The sequence below is a fragment of the Ciconia boyciana genome, chromosome 2, assembly GCF_034638445.1.
Source record: "Ciconia boyciana chromosome 2, ASM3463844v1, whole genome shotgun sequence".
Taxonomy (NCBI): Eukaryota; Metazoa; Chordata; class Aves; order Ciconiiformes; family Ciconiidae; genus Ciconia; species Ciconia boyciana.
In genome coordinates, this window is record NC_132935.1 from 20937997 (window position 1) to 20954949 (window position 16953).

Consider the following 16953-nt stretch of genomic DNA (forward strand, 5'->3'; position numbering starts at 1 on the left):
CTTCAAAGGCAATGCTGTAGCCCATTCACATAGTTGGACTACCAAGAAAGGCGCAGAATCATCCAAAAAGGCAGGAGAAAGATATTGGCTTTATAGAAAGGCAAAAATATGTCAGAATACAAGTTCAGCCATGGAACTTGTCATTCTTGTTTGCCATTGAGAGCACAACTGACCTCCAAAGAGAATGATCATCTGGGGAAAAACTTATAACCAAATGGACTGTTTTCAGGAAGGACACCAAATGAGGAGGGGAGAAAAACACAGAAGTGAAGGAATCAATAGTTAAAATCAAAATTGTTAGCCCTTCCAAAAACTTCCTTTTCATTGATATTGGGAGACAAGACATCGCTAGTCAAACATACAATTTTCACACTGCTGTCTGTTGACAGCCAGAAGTTACTCCCTCACCAGAGCCTCTGGATTTTAAAGAAACGATCAACAGTATAATGTAAGATTTTATTTTAAATTTAATTCTAAGCTTCTGAATAATTTTTTACCTTTTTCAGAAACTGCTGTCCTAATTTTTTTCCCCATCAGAATTATTTACTAAAGCAGTGGGTATTATTCAGTTTTGTCATGCTTCCTTATCAATATTTTGTAGTCTTCACCCAGAAGGACAAGCTCTGGATTTAAAGAGGGTATTTGAATTCAGAGGATTTTGCTCTGAAAGTAGTGGTTGATCTCCATACGTTACTGTTTCATATGCCTGTAACATGGCCAGATAGGAGAAAAAAAACCACTTTCAATCTAGCCCCAAAATATGTTACTGCGTTTGCTTATATTTTTTAGCAGTGTTGTTTATAGTAAGTGCCTGCCTCCTAATTCCACAGTCTGTTCCCATGATATCCCTCAGAAAATCCAAGATGGAGTATATGACTATACTCTTTCAGTTTTTGTTGGTTCTCTGGGAGTAAAGCAATGTTGCGCAAAAATTGGGGTAGGCACAAGGAAAAAGCTGTAGACTGCTGACAATTATTTCACATCTTTTACATTATTATCTTATCGTCCATTTTCCAGAGAGAAGTTTCTAGGTTGTATGGCTGCAGAAGAAAATAAAACCTTTGAAAACCCAAAGCAAGCATTTCAGGTGCATTTCCCTGTGCTGATAGAGACTCAGAAGCTCTATGGCTGAGGATTAAACTAATTTATTTGGATCTGCTCTGATTCAGATTCTTCTCATACATTATATATTACTAAAGTTTAACAGGTTATTAGTTAACATGGACTATCTAGGGAACAAGAAATCAAGAGAGGTATCAAAATTACATGGTAAATTTGCAGACAGTGAGATGATTGGTGCCGTTTTCTTCAAAAAGCTGCACAGAAAACAGAACAGAATTGGGGAACCATTTTCATGTGACTGTCAAATAGACTATTATTAAGATTAAACTATAAGATTAACTCTTTTCATTGGCATTTTCTGGGAGAAATATTTCAAAATTATATTTCTAAGCATTCTCTGAGCACAAGTAACTTCTCATGTTAATTACAGGAATGTTCTGTGTGAACAGAAAGTCATGACTTTTGGCCTCCTACTACAGAAGCCACTGTTTCCATCATTAGGACTGCTAATATACTAAGAATCCATGTTGATGGCAAGTCATCTGCATTCTTTCCTTGCATAGTCAATGCAGCTGCATTTAATGATTAAATTTAAAATCCTTCTATTGTTTTAAGATGCCCATATAAACTAAATATTTCTATTTGAGGCTACTAGGAGTATGGCAGGTACTTCTAACAGGCCTTGAGCTCTGCAGGAAAAAGCAGAATTTCCAAGTGGGAAATGCATGAGAAGGGGTGGGTTGTGAGAATGGGCTCAAGCTATTTCTATGCAGACGAGGTCACTGTTAAATTAAGTTTACCGCTTAAGCTGCCACCTTCCCCAGGCCAATGCTACCAGCGTCCTCAATATATGCAACTCACTCGCAGGCTCACAGCTTGCTCTTCTAGCCATAAGGTGACCCCTGAGTCTGCACAGCCCCCAGATCTACACCCCTTTCCAAGCCCAGGTGCCAACATTCAAGATACTATCTATCTCCACTGCCCATGGTCTATCCTGCCTGGTCTGATTTTGTGCATCTCTGTCTCATACACCAGCCTCCCAAACCAAGGTATTTGCCCTTCCGCATGCATCTCAGATCCACAATCCATGTACGTCCCCTGGCAATGCTTATGCCCAGTTGATGTGGACATATGGGCTTCCTCATCTACCAGAGGCTGAGGGAAAATGCTGGGGGAGGGAAGTCTGAAGAAACATGCTTCCTCTCCAGCAGCCCAGGATGAGACTGGAGAAGAGGAAAGCCTGTTGCAGCTGGGCGCAGGAGAAGGCAGTCCCTGCCACAAAGAGACAGACAGGCCACTGCCGCGCTGAGAGGAGAGGACAGGAGAACCTGCTCCCTTCTGTCCAGGCTGGCTCTGCTCACAAGGCGTTTCACTTATCACAGTTTGCAAACTTGAGTTATATGTCGTATGTGACGGAAGAAGAGAGAAGATAGACTAATATGCAGATAAATGGCTAGATTTTTTTCTTAATTTACTGTGGCACATTTATTTCCTTCAGCCTTAGGGCCTTATGTATTTTCTTGAGCACACAGCAGCATCCTCTGGACAGCACTGGAAATAAGAAAATTTCTTAAATTTCTAGATAGGCAATTCTAGATAACAGCATTTTGATGCCCCTTTCTCTCTTCTGCCTGCATAGACACAAATTTTCTGTCACAAGACCAAGAAATTTTAGACTGATTAAGACAAAAAGAGCTGACATGGAGGAGATCACAATGACTGCACACATTTGCTTGTATCTTAGGACAAATAAGGCACAATTTTTGTTTCTTAATCTTTATTCCTTCAGTAGAGCTCTGGGCAAACTTTATATACTCATTACAGGAGAACCAAAGATAATTTGTCCTGACCCTTTGTTCTAATTTAAAAGATGACTTCCATTTATTTATTTTGAAGTACTGTTATTTTACCCTTGGGATAAGAGATGAACCAAATCCAAAGGCCCTACTTCAGGACTTATTGACTTCAGTGGCCTCTTTTCCTCAGACTTTACTGGAAGTCGCTGGCACACTGTAAACGTTACCCTGAAACCTTTACTGTACAGAAGTAATTCTGTCAGAGACACCGAATAATTTCCATGGGATGATTACATGGAAAAACCTGCTTAATTTGCTCATGTGAACAAGTTTGAATTTGATGTAATAGGAGTGGCTGGAACAGCAGTGGTTATCAAAGTGGATTAATGGTCTTCAGGGAGTCACTGTCAAACTCCTATACAGGTGGCTCATGCTAACAACTTCCCGTGTGTAACAGCACATCCCATGTCTGTGAATATAAACCAGAAATTACTAAGATAACAGCAAAAAATATATTTCAATGTCTACTAACACTAAAAAAATTAAGGTAAAAAAGGAAAATGTATAGTTAAAAGAAGGTTGTTTTTATTTCAAAGCAAACATCAGTTTAAATTTTTTAGAGCTTTGTTAGCAACAGCTTTATAAAAGCTGTACTTTTTAAGATGACTATGTCACCTCATCCAGCTCTGGCAAACAGCTCATTTGGCTTTTAGAATTACATTTATTTCAGCTAAAGGATTAAAATAAATTCTTTACATGTGATCATACTGTTTCTTTGTAAAAGTCACTCCTTCCATTTATTTTTCTATTTGTTCCATTAGGTTGAGAATCCACAATAAAAATAAAATTGCTCCTTTCAAATGATCACAAACATCATTTATTAAGCATCCTTATTAAGCCTGTTCTAGGCATGTAGAGCTTCTGAATTAAACATAACCAGAATTAAATGTGGTAGTAAAAAAGCTCATGTTACCTACTTCCCAACCAATTTCAGTGTATTTGATTTATGATGATTCTGAGAAGTTCTTGTGCATAAACTCATATCTGTGTACTTTACCACAAGGACTTGATCAGTCAAGAAGGATATTAGACAACTTTTTTATTACCAGCTAAGACTAATGCTATAAACTCAGGGATTAAACAACATGTACAGACCCATATCTGACATTTCAGTTTTCAAGTCACATTGTCAGAGCTCATTTATAACATTCTCCCCCTTGGCTACAACTGTAGATTTACACAGTCATTTTCACGGAGAAGTGGTCAAGCCGAAATATTTTCACAAGTTTTGCTGTATAATAAAGGCAGATTTCAAGAGTAACCCCAATTTAGTCCAAAACTATAAGGAATTTTCTGTCTTCTATCAAAGCAACAACTCATCAACACTTTAAAACAGAGTGGGAAGCATGTTTCCTTTTCCTAAAGGCATAGTTTGAATGTAAATTCATCTTAAAATTGATGTTAATATACTTGCTTACTTTTCACAAGAAACAATTTCAAAAATGTGTCTTTATATTACATTTTACTTACATGAGTCAATATGGTTTTTGCCAAGATCATCTATGGTCCAAGGCAAAACGAAAAACCACTAGTCTGTTTCCTTTCTTCCTCCTTGCATTCGTTTGTTTTATTTATAAAGCTAAAGATTATTCAATTTGTTTCAGCTACCATTGGGTGTTGTGGGAGGCAAAGGGCATGCCCTGCGCAGGTGGGTGCCACTCAGCTTGCCCATGGTCGGCATTAGCCAGATGTGACCCAGCTCTCCTCTGCAAACCCGGAGGCTGCGTTAATAGGCCATTAAATCCAACCCAATTTTTCCAGCTGAGAAACTGGAAACAGAGCAGCCAGACACCGCTGGATGGCTTCCTGGCCAGGGCTGGCCTGTGTCAGGTTAGCAGAGAGCAGGGAGGGCATGAGCTCAGCCGTGCTCACGCCGCCGCAGTGCTCGTCCAAAGCCCAGCCCAAAGGGGCTTCCTCCACCGGGAACTTGCTTTAATCCCTATTCGGCAGGCAATAGAGAGAGTAGTCTGTCAGCTCCTTTGGGCTACATCCTTCTGCCTTTAAATTCCCTAGGTTTTTAGCCCTCTTGCCACATTTTAAGATACTTTTGGAAGAACAGTTAAAAATCAGGAAATTTTCTACTACTGGACATCACAGACACCACCCCTGTCACCCAGTCTTTGATTATGAAGCCTGTAATTGTTACTGGACAGTTAGTTCAAGCTCACTAGGATAAAAAGATCCCCAAGATCTCTCATCTTCTCTGGGTTCTGGTCTCACTGCAGGGGAAATACTGGACTCTCAGCCCATGCCAGGCATGTTGAATTATTTTTTTTTCACTGAGAACCAGGAACGTTTTTGAGCAACATAAGACAAGTTCTGTGCATGTGTTGTCCTTTTTATCTATGAGAGAGATTCTAGGGAGATTACTTTCTTTTCCAGTATTACCAGAATGTCGTAAAGACGTTAGTCTTTTTTTTATATTGAAAACAATGGGATATTTGCCACTGGTTTTAATGAGGACAGGATTAGGGCCAAAATCCTAACTGAAGGGTTGTTTTTTTAAAAAGAAGAATTATTTCATACCAATGTACTCTTGGTTGTGCTTTATCTGGCTAAACTGCATACTCTGTGTTAAGTATTTGTTTTTAACTGGATAAGGCCAAAATAATTTTGGTTGGCAATTACTCTTAAATGAAGAAACCCTTAGAAAGCCTTCACAAAAGAATTGTGCTAAACCCTTGGTTTTAAGCAAAGTTTAATGTCTTAATATTTTTTTAATTAATCCTGCATATTTAAAAATTCTATTTGATTGTAACATTGGATAGAAATTTCTCAAATAAAATAGCTTGGACTAAGGAACTATATTCTCAGTCTACATCAAGCTAGTTTTTAAATTCTATGACAAATACTTTTGTTTGTATAAAGTAGTTTGTGTGTGCTACACTATCTTAGACACTTCTTCACGACCACAACCACAAACTTTTTTAACTCAGATCCTGTGAGGCATTTTATTTTTATTTTCTGTCTTTGGTTCCAACAGTGCATATTGGTCAATCTTAAAATTTATAAGAATTGCAATTGTAAAAATGTCAATGTATGCTTGAGAAACAGACCATACAAACCAGGATCCAAACAGATTTTTCCCTACCATTTTCTCAGTTAAAACAGAAAAATATATTTAATTATTTATTCACTTGAACACTATCCAATGCCCTATGAAACATTTAAGGTTACAATAATAAAGATAAGAAAGAACATGCTATCTTCCTATATAGCTTCAGTTTTACTTTGGAGTTAACAGCTCATTATGTATTATTTTTACTAGTGGTAAGTCAGTTTCTTCTTCTGATCATATTGATGTTTCATAGAGTGATCAGTGGGAAACAATATTGAAACCATATAAAAAACTGTAATCCCTCAAACTAGTATTTTTTTATGTGACACATTTTTAATTAAGCCACTTATCTCCTGTTTTGTCTTACAATGTTTCCCCCTTTTAATTCGTAGTGGTCCTTGATTATACTTTGTGAATGACTGTGAAATGTCACTGGTACAGCTGCAGCAAAACTTACATTTCACTTACTGAGCTTGATAGCCTCTTACCCATCTGCACGTCGCTGGCATTGCCAAACTATGGAGCCATACATTTCTGTTAAGACACAAATAAAGTTTGAGTTCAAGATCTTAAGTTATTTTCTCTAAGTTATCTGCACTATATATTCTCTCTTACCTTAAAATATTTTAGAATATTTTATATAAAATTTCTATATAACTTACAATACCTTATAGTATATTACAAAATATTATGGAGAATTATACTGAGTCAAGAATGATATGGCAGCCAAGCTCAGTCTTCTTGAGCAAAATCATCAGATATTGCTTTCATTGTTCCTTACAACACAGATACTTACGGATACTTAAGAACCCATGGCATTCAACTACTAGCTAAGCTTCAGTGCCTACAGACCTAATCCAAACTGATTGAAGGCAACATAAGATTTTCAGTTATCTGCATGGAATTGGTTCCTGTGAGCAGTACAACTTTCTTTACTTGAACATATGATAAAAAGCAAATCACTTTCACAGCAAAGTAGTTCTGATGGGGCACAAGACAACAGTTTTTGAAGGAGGTGTATCCCTGCTTTTTTTTTCCCCTAAACGTAAGATGATTGTCTGGCTTTGAGATTTCCTGTTGAAATTATGAGGGCTTTATATATTTAAACCCTTTAAGAATTCTTAAAAATCTAAATTTCTCTAAGTAACAGTTCATTTTGCACCCCTACCTGAATGAGAAAATTAAATTTCTCCCAGAAAAAAATATCTGAATGTGAATTTAACTGCATACACGTACTTAAAATTCACTCGACGGCATTTTATTCTAGTTATGAAGTTCAAAAAGGCTTAGTTGTCAAGGAAAAAAAGCTGATTTTGCAGTTATCAACAAAGATAAAAATAGCTACATAGAGCTGCTCCTAATGGAATTAGGTGTTACTGTCAAAAATGAGGGGAAAAGATATTGCTTTTAATCTTTCAACCATAAACCATTATATTGTACTATTATAACAATACTGTTCCATTTTATAAACTGTCATTGGTAATAAAACAGTAAAATTATCTACATTTGCTGTAGATTTACAACATATCTCCCTGGTTTAGTTCTGGAAAGCATTTGAGGTGACCTATTGCTTGATTTTGCTCATTATTTGAGACAGGGTTGAAAGCCAGACTTGGGTTTATTACTGTCACCTCATCTGAGGGAATGGCTCCTGGCTTTCAGAGGCTCAGAGCACTTTTGCTTCTGCTACACTGAAGTGTTTCAAGATTGTACTGAAAATACTGCAGCGATTCAGCTCTGAATAAAAGTGCTGGTCTGTATTTAGTCTTCCAGTGTATGAAAGGCCTGTGACATATCTGGACAAAATTATCTTAGTGGCTTGATTTTCAGGAGGTAACAAATACTTGAAATTCTAATAGCACTCTCTTTTTCTTAAATTCATTTTCCCTCTCCAGGCTTCTGATACTCCGTGAGGAAGTTTCAGATCTAACTGTGTCTTCCAAAGGTTTCCTAGTAGTCTATCTCAGGGGTTTGTACTTGAGGTAAAACCCTGGACCTACTGAAAATAAAAGCAGCACTTGATTTTGTATTACTAGTAAAATGTAGCCAGGAAGCCAAAGGAAAAGAAGCACCCAATAAAAATGAGAATCTCATTTTGGAATCAAGCCAATACACATTTCTCTCAGAAGTATCAACAAAATAGCCCATGCATTTTCCCTGGCTTAAACTTTACTATCAGATACATAGCTAAAAATACTCTTTCTCCCTATTTAAAACAAAACCAGAAGGCAACACCCTGTTGATTTCCATGATCACAGCATCAGCGCACCTGAAATGGAAGCTGTGACACGGGGCAGATACAAGTGGTCAAAGAGTTCAGTTGAGTGGTCCAGTTATTACCGCTGCTGAAATATTTGATCCAGCAAATGACAGCTTCAGAGAAGAGCTGAGAGAAGAAAAGAAAGCCAAAAAAGGTCGTCTTCTGCTGCTGCTATATGACTTCAATAAAATCAGGATGAGCCTTGTTTTCTTAAGGTTTTTGTTATCTTTGTGTAGTGTTACCAGAAAGCTGGTTTATTTTAGGAAAAAAATGCTGTTCCTTGCTACAGTGATAGCTGTTTGCCTAAGTTTCCATTATGGGATTCTGATTTAACTTCAGAGCCAATCTAAACCACTCTTTGGGACCACAGAATTAAGCAGGGCTGTGGGGACCTTAAGACTCAGTACCAAGGCAGAAATGTCCTGGATCTCAACTGGAGTAAGGGCTGGGTGCCTGGGATTACCTACAGACACTAGATCTAAAAAAAATCCCCTTTGTACAACCCGTGACAGCAGGAAACATGCATGCCTATCCTAGAGAGTCAGATCTGGTAACATAAGAAATAACTAACTGGCTTTTGGGGTGAGGGGGATGAGACCACCCTTCCTGGCCTCTCTGTGAAGGCTGACAAAGGAGCAGGATGGCACTAGCTTTAAGGGTGAACAATTCTTTAATTTTCATAAGGAAGTGGGGTATTGGGTTCTCCGGTAAGGGAATGAGAAAGGACATTCCCAAGACCATAGAAACAGTGTGTGTTCTGTTCGGCTGGCACAAGGAAATTTAGCTTCTTTTCCCTTTTAGTGTGTCTTTTTTGAGAGAGCTATTTGTATTTTTTGATGTTTCCCAATACACACAGATCTGGTAAAAACTTTTTTTTTTTTTTAAGGGATGCATATGCTACACAAATACTTAGGAAGAACTGGTTTAAGGCAGTAAGAAAAAATCTCAGAGGATTAAAATTCACTGGGAGACCAAACAGTTATTCTTTTGTTAAGTCACAATTGAGAAAACCTATAATGTGCTTAGAACGTGCCCAGTATTTCTGAGGTACAACCACAGAGAACTAAAATTAGATTTATACTTCAAATCATTACCCTCATTTCCAGACAGGTGACTCACATTTTTTGGAATTAACTTTCACCTACATAAGACCTCTCCTCTTCTGTCTGATCTTTAATTCTGGCTACAAGGAGCTGGTCTTGCAGCCATTTCTCTATTCAGCTTCTTGATAATGTCATGGTATGGAGATATTCAAAATTCCTATAGGCATATGTAATCAGAAAACATATTAAATTTGCATTAGTAGCAGTCAAAAAAGCACATTAACCCTCTTGCCTTTCCTGAGCAGCTGGGAGTGATGTCTAAATATTTTCTTTTGCAAAAGGTTTATGTCTACAACATCTGAAACCCTCACTTGCCCTGGTACCTCTGACTAACTCCTTGACAAGGAAAGTAAATCTCCTGTATTCTCATTATGGTCATCAGTGGGACTACCTGTCTGGATTTCAGAGGATCCTAACAAATTATATTACATTGCTTAATGTTGCCACATTGCTTTCATTCTGAATTCACAACTACAGCTATGTAAACACGTTCCAGATTTTAGAGTCACATTTTTAATGGTTCATGATCTCATGCTGTCACTGTTGGTTGTAACATGATAAACACATTGAAGTATAAATGATACATATACTTTAACTGATTTAATCTGTTACTGACAGTAGAAGGTCTTTCCCAAATTAATATATTAGTCTGACTACTGTAAATAGTACCTGTTGTTTTACTGACTAATGTTTTGGTATGCTTTTTCTGGAAACAGATATTTATTTGGTAAGACCTTATTTAGAATTCAGAACAACTGATTTTTAATAAGGAATCCTGAATATCCCAGGAACCACTTAAGAGCAAGTGGGTTGACCTACTTGGGTGGGGGGATATAACAATCAGCAATGGCTGAGACATCCACTAAGGGATAGTTCAGCTTGTGAACTGCTTTGGACAATAAGCATTTTATATATAACTGGAAATGAAGAGACCATTTAGCTTATCTTTTCACCAAAGACTTCCAAAGAAACATGAAATAATGTGTTGTAATATGCAATAGTATCATCATTGTCTTTAGTTATTGCCAACATTTCAGACTCACCTTTTAATTTCCTTAGTATTTATTTTTAACTAGCAGGTCAATACAAGCCAGAGTTGGAGAAGCACTGAGATAAAGATTGCATGACACCTGCACCAGCTCTAAATATGAGCCAAAGCTGTCTTTTACTTTGCTTTCCTGAGCATTAAATTCACCCCAAGTTCTGAAATGCAAGAGGTAATGATTATTACAGACATTTAATTTGAAGAGAACAGGATATGCGACTAAATCTTCATCTGTTTTTAATAATTAGACTTACCAACAGATTTACAGCAGCTGAAGATGTGCTGTTATCACTAAAATTAGATACTGGCCTGATTTTTCAATGGAGAAATAGCTAATAGACAGTGAGACTATATTTGTATTGCTAATGAAAATGTTTTCTCACCCAGGCTTTCAGTCCTGGACTCGGCCTATGTTTCCTTCATATGCTCAGACTTTTCTCACATTTTAGGCCAGCTCTACTGGTAATGTACATTACTGCAATGATCTCATTCTCATGTAGTTCTTCACATTTCTCAGAATTTGGAGAATGAAGGACCAATTCATTTGGCTAGGATAAAATTAAATAGACTCTTAGGTCCAGAAAAATTGGCAACTTACTTGTTGATACTGGCTACAATAACTATTTTTATTGTATTGTTTTGCTTTGCAATACACAGTTACGAGTTGGAAAACACCCTAAAACTTAAAAACAAGCTCAGAATGCTGCAGTCCAAAGCATTAGCATTAGTCTCCACTAGAGCTATTGACAGCATCAATTAACTGTGTTAAATAGTGCAGAAAATGTAAAAATTAGACACATCTTCATTTTGAACTAAGCCCTACCTTGTGTTGTAAGTATACTTTTAAAAAGTACAGTAAAATACTTTTGTGTACATACCGTGTGGCAACTACAAATGCAGGCTGTAAGAGAAATGTCCCAGGAAAGCATTCTAGCTTCTGTATGGCAGGCATCAAGCAAATTAAACTTTCAATGGGGAGAAACAAAGATCCTGAAGTAGGAGGAAAGCAAAATTGATGGCTTGTTCACCACATGCCTCTCTAAGTAACGCAAATCAGTGACAAGGACTAAAATAAGATGTGTAGTATTGCTTTAATACTGCCTGCTAATGAAGGTATTTCACCTCTATGTAGATGTTAGACACAATGTTTTTATCATTGCCATAGATTCATAAATCCCAGCACATAATTTTTCATCCATTATTCCAATGTGGGTTTGGTAAAGCTCATCAAAAAGCATCATTCGGGAAGGATTTTTAAATGATTTTTGGTTTGAAGGAGATTTCATTTGAACAGAGAAAATTCTGCCTCTTCTCTCATTTTCATAAGAAATAATAGCTGTTCGTGGAAAGCCAAGTCAGTTCATCAAACAACTTGAAACATTTTGAAAGATCTCATACCATAGAGAATCTGATAATTGTCTTGTCACTGCAATGGTTAGGAAAGGCTTTAACAGACAAAAAATCTTTTACCTACAATTTCAAAGTATGGTTTCAGTATACCAATGAAGCTTCTTAAAGAGATGTGGAAAGGTTAACAGCGTGCCTTTTTTGCTATAATTAGACAATAGTTTGTAACAACACTTAAAATTGAGAGCCAGAGGCAAAAGGTGTTCTGGTCTTATTGGTACATTTTCCACAATGTTGGGACTGTTTTATTTAGTAAAGTTACTATTGCCAATTTACATCAATGTAGTGAAACTTAAAATCTGTTCTGATGGTTTTCATTTACCACTACATATGCAAATCCTTATCTTTAATTAAACTGGAAGATCTTGAGGGAAATATCCCATTTGTAAAGGAGAGAGAATTCCTGTGGAAAACCAAGAAAAATGTGAGTTTCACCTTCCCCCATACTGCTTTCCAGGGAGGGGGTTATCTCACCAGCAAGGAATGAAGATCTCATGTCAGTCAGAGAGACAGATTCTCTTACATCCTTGCAGAAGGAGTGACTCACAGACATGTGTTGGATAAAGCAGTGCCAGAAGATGAATGACAGTATTAAAAGAAATACCATGATTAAAAATTGGACATATTTCCTGTAACATTAGTATTTACTTGCTGATATACAAGATTAAACAATCATTTTATGACAAGGTTTCATTTCCTGCAATATTTTCATCAAGTGAGGTAATTGGTAGAGGCAGAATGAAAAAAAAATAAATCTCTATTTTAAGTTTTTTAATGAGTTGGTTTTATTTTTTAGCATCCAGAGTTCTGAGGAATCGAATAGCGCTACCAAAGCCAGATAGCACATGGGCAGAAACTAGGTAAGTCAAGTTCCCAGTGTCAGCCAATTATGTTGAATATGTGCTGATTTCTTGGTGCAGGCAGATATCCCCACAGAAACAGTGTTACTCCACCTAGAATTTAACAAGCTGGAATTAACTTCCATACCACTCAGTATATATCTCACCTGCTGTATGTGAGTCAGTCACTAGTGGACTCTCTGTGATATATTTTGGTGAGTAGTTCTATAGCTTGACTACTTGGTATATAAAATACTTTTATATACCATATATATAAATGCTTTTGTTAAGTCTTAGCCTGTTAACTGCTAGTTTCATTTGACCCTGTACTAGAAAAGACAAGAGTGATCACTTCTGCTCTCTTCTCACAGTTTTACAGGCTTTAGCTAGAGCCCCTCAGTCATCTCTTTTACAGTTTGATAAGTCCTAGTCTACAAAAGCTGTTCTTTGTATGGAAGCTCTTCCACACTTTCAGACATCCTTCTCTGACCCTACTCCAGTTCTTATATCTTTTCTGAGATGGGAGGACAAGGTCTGTGCAGAGCAGGCAGGACATAGGCAGCTCCTAGAATGTATAGTGGTATACCGATGCTCTGTTTATTGTCTGTTCAGCACACACCAGACTCCCCAAAGACAGATAGTTCTCACTGCCTCATTTTACACCTTTGTAGCTTGGAAACAGATCATTTCACAGGTAAGGGATTTCTCTGCAAACTGTGTTTCCAAATAATATATTCTGCTTGGTGGTCTGTATATGATAGTAGGTCTCCACATATAGGCATGAAAGAGATAAATGTTGTTTAAACTGCATATGAAATTAGGAGTCTTATTGCTTGCTAGTAGTGAATCAGGAAAAAACACACTTAAAGTGGAATAGGACCATGAAGTGAAAACAAAATGAAATCTGTCCTAGTAGGACGAACACATTTTCATTCTGGAAGAAAGCATTCTTGGCTATGCCTTCTGAAGTGAGTTAGATCTGGGAAAGAAGGGAAGCTTGGTCTGGTTCTGATAGAGATTTCAATACCATCTAGAGATAGAGGAGAACTCATTTAGAAATTCAATGAAATTTGGAACAGTCTTCATCATGAATAGGATTTGAATAGTACCATATGTTTGACTCTACAGATATGAGCAATACTCTCTACACGCTGTACAACTTGTGCTTCCATCCAGCCCCTAATATATATAAAATGAGAAACATAACCCTTTCTTCATTCTCTTTTGCACATTATGGATAAAATTACAAGGCCCTCTTGGACAGCATAAGCTCCAAAGCAGGGATCAATAGTTGATTCAGCTGAAGAGAGTAAAGGGTCCACACATATCTACAAACAAAAAAATGTAGACGCAAAGAAGGTAACACAATAGTAAGGTGTCTTTTTTAAGAAGCTGTATCTTAACAATATGCCAACAGTATATATTAAAATCAGAGACAGAGTTAAGAACACTCTTAAGGTAAGTGTGGAAAACAAACTTAGTCGCTAGCTATTCATAGGACAGACATGTTTATAAGTGTTGAATTTACCAAGAATTTACACCGACTTTGCAACTGCTTAACATGAAAATTCACCTTAAATAACCTAGGTAAGCTTTCATTTAGATTGAAAACTAATTTGCACACAGTAAAACTCCACCTAAAGGGATAAAAAGAAATCATCATTATTTCTATATTAAACATTGTTAGTGTATGTTATATAAACCAGCTCCAGCTTAGTTTAACTCTAAAACCCACAGTATTCCCTGATACCTACTGCTAAGGTACTGCTCTTTATTTTGGCAGTATTGTTGCTTTCACAGTCATAGGCTGAGAGATAAGTACTTGGTGCTAAAACTAGTTTTCATTTGGTTTAACGCATTTTTGTGTGAAGTCTTCCAAATCCAATTGTTTCCACTGAGCTGCTGATATCATAAGCCTTTTGTAGTTACAAATAAGGTCTAGTAATACGGTTCCTCCTTTTGATAATTTACAGTCAAAAAAGGAACTTTGAATTAAAACAGAAGTACAAAGTTATCCTAATTTCAAAATAAAAACTAAAACCTAGGGGTCTTAGGTTTTATTCTTGAATGCATTAGTGCCATTAGCTCTCTAGCACTAATAAGTTTGCCCTAGATACTGAGATCAATGAGAGATAGGAGCTAATATGGTTGAGGTTAACTTATTCTGAGATCTAATTATTTACTCGCTGTAATCTGCAGAAGCAGACAGAAAGGGATTCAGTGCAGAAATGTAAAGAAACATTCCTCCAGATGCCTGCAGATTCCTCTTTGTAGAAGTGGGCACAGGAGAAGATCAAAAGGGATCAGGGTGGGATCAGGAGGGATTGTGTTCTGTTTCTTTAGAGGCATGTCTCTCCTTTCTGAAGAAGGAAACTCTTCTTAACCAGACTTTGAAAACAATGCTGAAAACACAAAAAACATATTTAATGGTCTGTGTTAACAACTTAAAGTATGATCTTTACTGAGACACTAAACAGATTTAAGTGTGACTCAGCCACACTAAGGTTTATGAGCAAGAAAAGTAAAATGGTGTCATTCTGCATTGATAAAAATGTACAAATGAATGACACTTTCTTGTAATTCACTAATTTAGCTGAGGAATAGGAAGGTATTAAAAAGATAACAAGTGGGGAGTGGGGAGAGAACTGCTACACTTAAACATTTTAATGGTATCTTTAGGTTCATTAGTTAGTTTTAGATATTAGCCAGAATGTTTTATAAATCAATCCTGCTATCTGGAAGTGACTCATCAATCCATAGTCTAGATAAGTTTCTTCAGCCTCTAATTGCACAACCTTAGTTCAGAGGAGTTCTGTGTCTCTAGAAATTCTTTCAGCTGGAATTAAATTTGATTTATCCAGCTCAGAAATGAGGAAAAAGCACAAAAATAGATCATTTCATTAGAGAGATTTGGAAAGTGTTTCTACAAGCAGAGCAGAATGAGTATTTACATTCTTCCCTCTATGAACTATCCAGCTAACACCTGTGTGTTTACTTTATTACATTAATTATAATGGAATGACACTCACAGAAAATTCATCTCCCTATTCCCTCTCCCCCACCTTTCACCATTTCTTTGTCCCTTGAGAGAGAGCCCAGGTGGCACTTCTTTGGCGCCCAGGGAGAGATCTGCCTCTTGTCACTGCTACCACAACTAAATAACAATAGGCAGCAGTGTTAGAGATTGAGGAGGTATGGAAAAATTTCAAAACTGTGTATACACCAAGGAATTTCAAAAAGAGGCTGTTTCACCATAAATAAACATTATTGCACAGGTCAAATTCTGCCACAGTGTGTCTCTCTTCAATCCTCCTATATTCATTTGGGCAGCATAAATGAAAGTGAAAATAAAGTTTACAAGGTAGGTTAGAAGCGCTCTTTCTTGGCCACATTAGATTTGTCAGCCATAAATAGTTGTAAATATTTTCTGCTATTAGCAAACATTTTGCTTTTGATCTTTACATAGAAAAAGGACACAATTTAGCCTAATTTAACTATTTTATAAATCTAAGCTAAAATATCCACAGACTAAAACAGTAAACAAAAAAATACCCTAAGGTTACAATTTCACAAGCTGGTACTGTACAAAATTGGTTCCTACTGAGAGGCTATGCTGTGCCTTTGAACAGTGAAATGGGTTTCTGCTTTAACACCTATTTCATTAGTCTAGTCTAGTTGATTCTATTCCCTGATGGATGAAAATTTGATGAACCCTCACACATCTCCTAACTCTTCTTGTGCATTTGAAAGAGATGCATCGGGTATTGGTTTTGTTCTGTTTTAGCTAATGTCACAATCCTTCTTTTAAGAAATGCTAGCCCTCCACTGGCAGGCAGGGGTCCAGTCTCCATGGCCCCACTATGGGACAAGAAGGAGCCTGGCCAGACTCCCCCTTCTCCTTCCCTGCCGTACTAGGTGTTCCTTCCAAATCTGGCCCTAAAGGACCAATAGGGCAAGAGATCAATGAATTTGGCATCAAGGTCACTTGTAAAATGCCCGTGTCTCCTTTGACAGCCTAAGAAGAATGAACTTTTCCTGGCTGCGTCCTCCAAGAGTTGTGGTAAGGTTGGCTCATCTGACCTGAGTTCAGATCCGAAGTGAAAGCAGCAGTGCAAAGACACCACATTTATTTTTTTAATATTAGTTCTAAACAATTTTCACATCTCCTCTCAGTCTTTCTGGAAAAGGCTCAGGTTCAGTTTGGTTTAAGTACTGGGCAGAGATTCAGTAAGACTGCATCCGAAACAGCAGTTTTCCTGAGAAGAGAGAATCATGTTCAGAAGAAAAATAAAGTAGAATAAACAGTTGAAGAAACCTAAAGCC

General features: G+C 37.1%; 1 long non-coding RNA gene across 1 annotated transcript; it reads right to left on the reverse strand.

Moving 5' to 3' along the window:
- Positions 1 to 2851: 2851 nt before the first annotated feature.
- LOC140647441 (uncharacterized) lies at positions 2852 to 8424 on the reverse strand. Its single transcript, XR_012040767.1, has 3 exons — positions 8246 to 8424; positions 6434 to 6510; positions 2852 to 3327 (listed from the first exon to the last, which is right to left on the reverse strand). It is a non-coding gene; the product is annotated as an uncharacterized lncRNA (long non-coding RNA).
- Positions 8425 to 16953: the final 8529 nt, after the last annotated feature.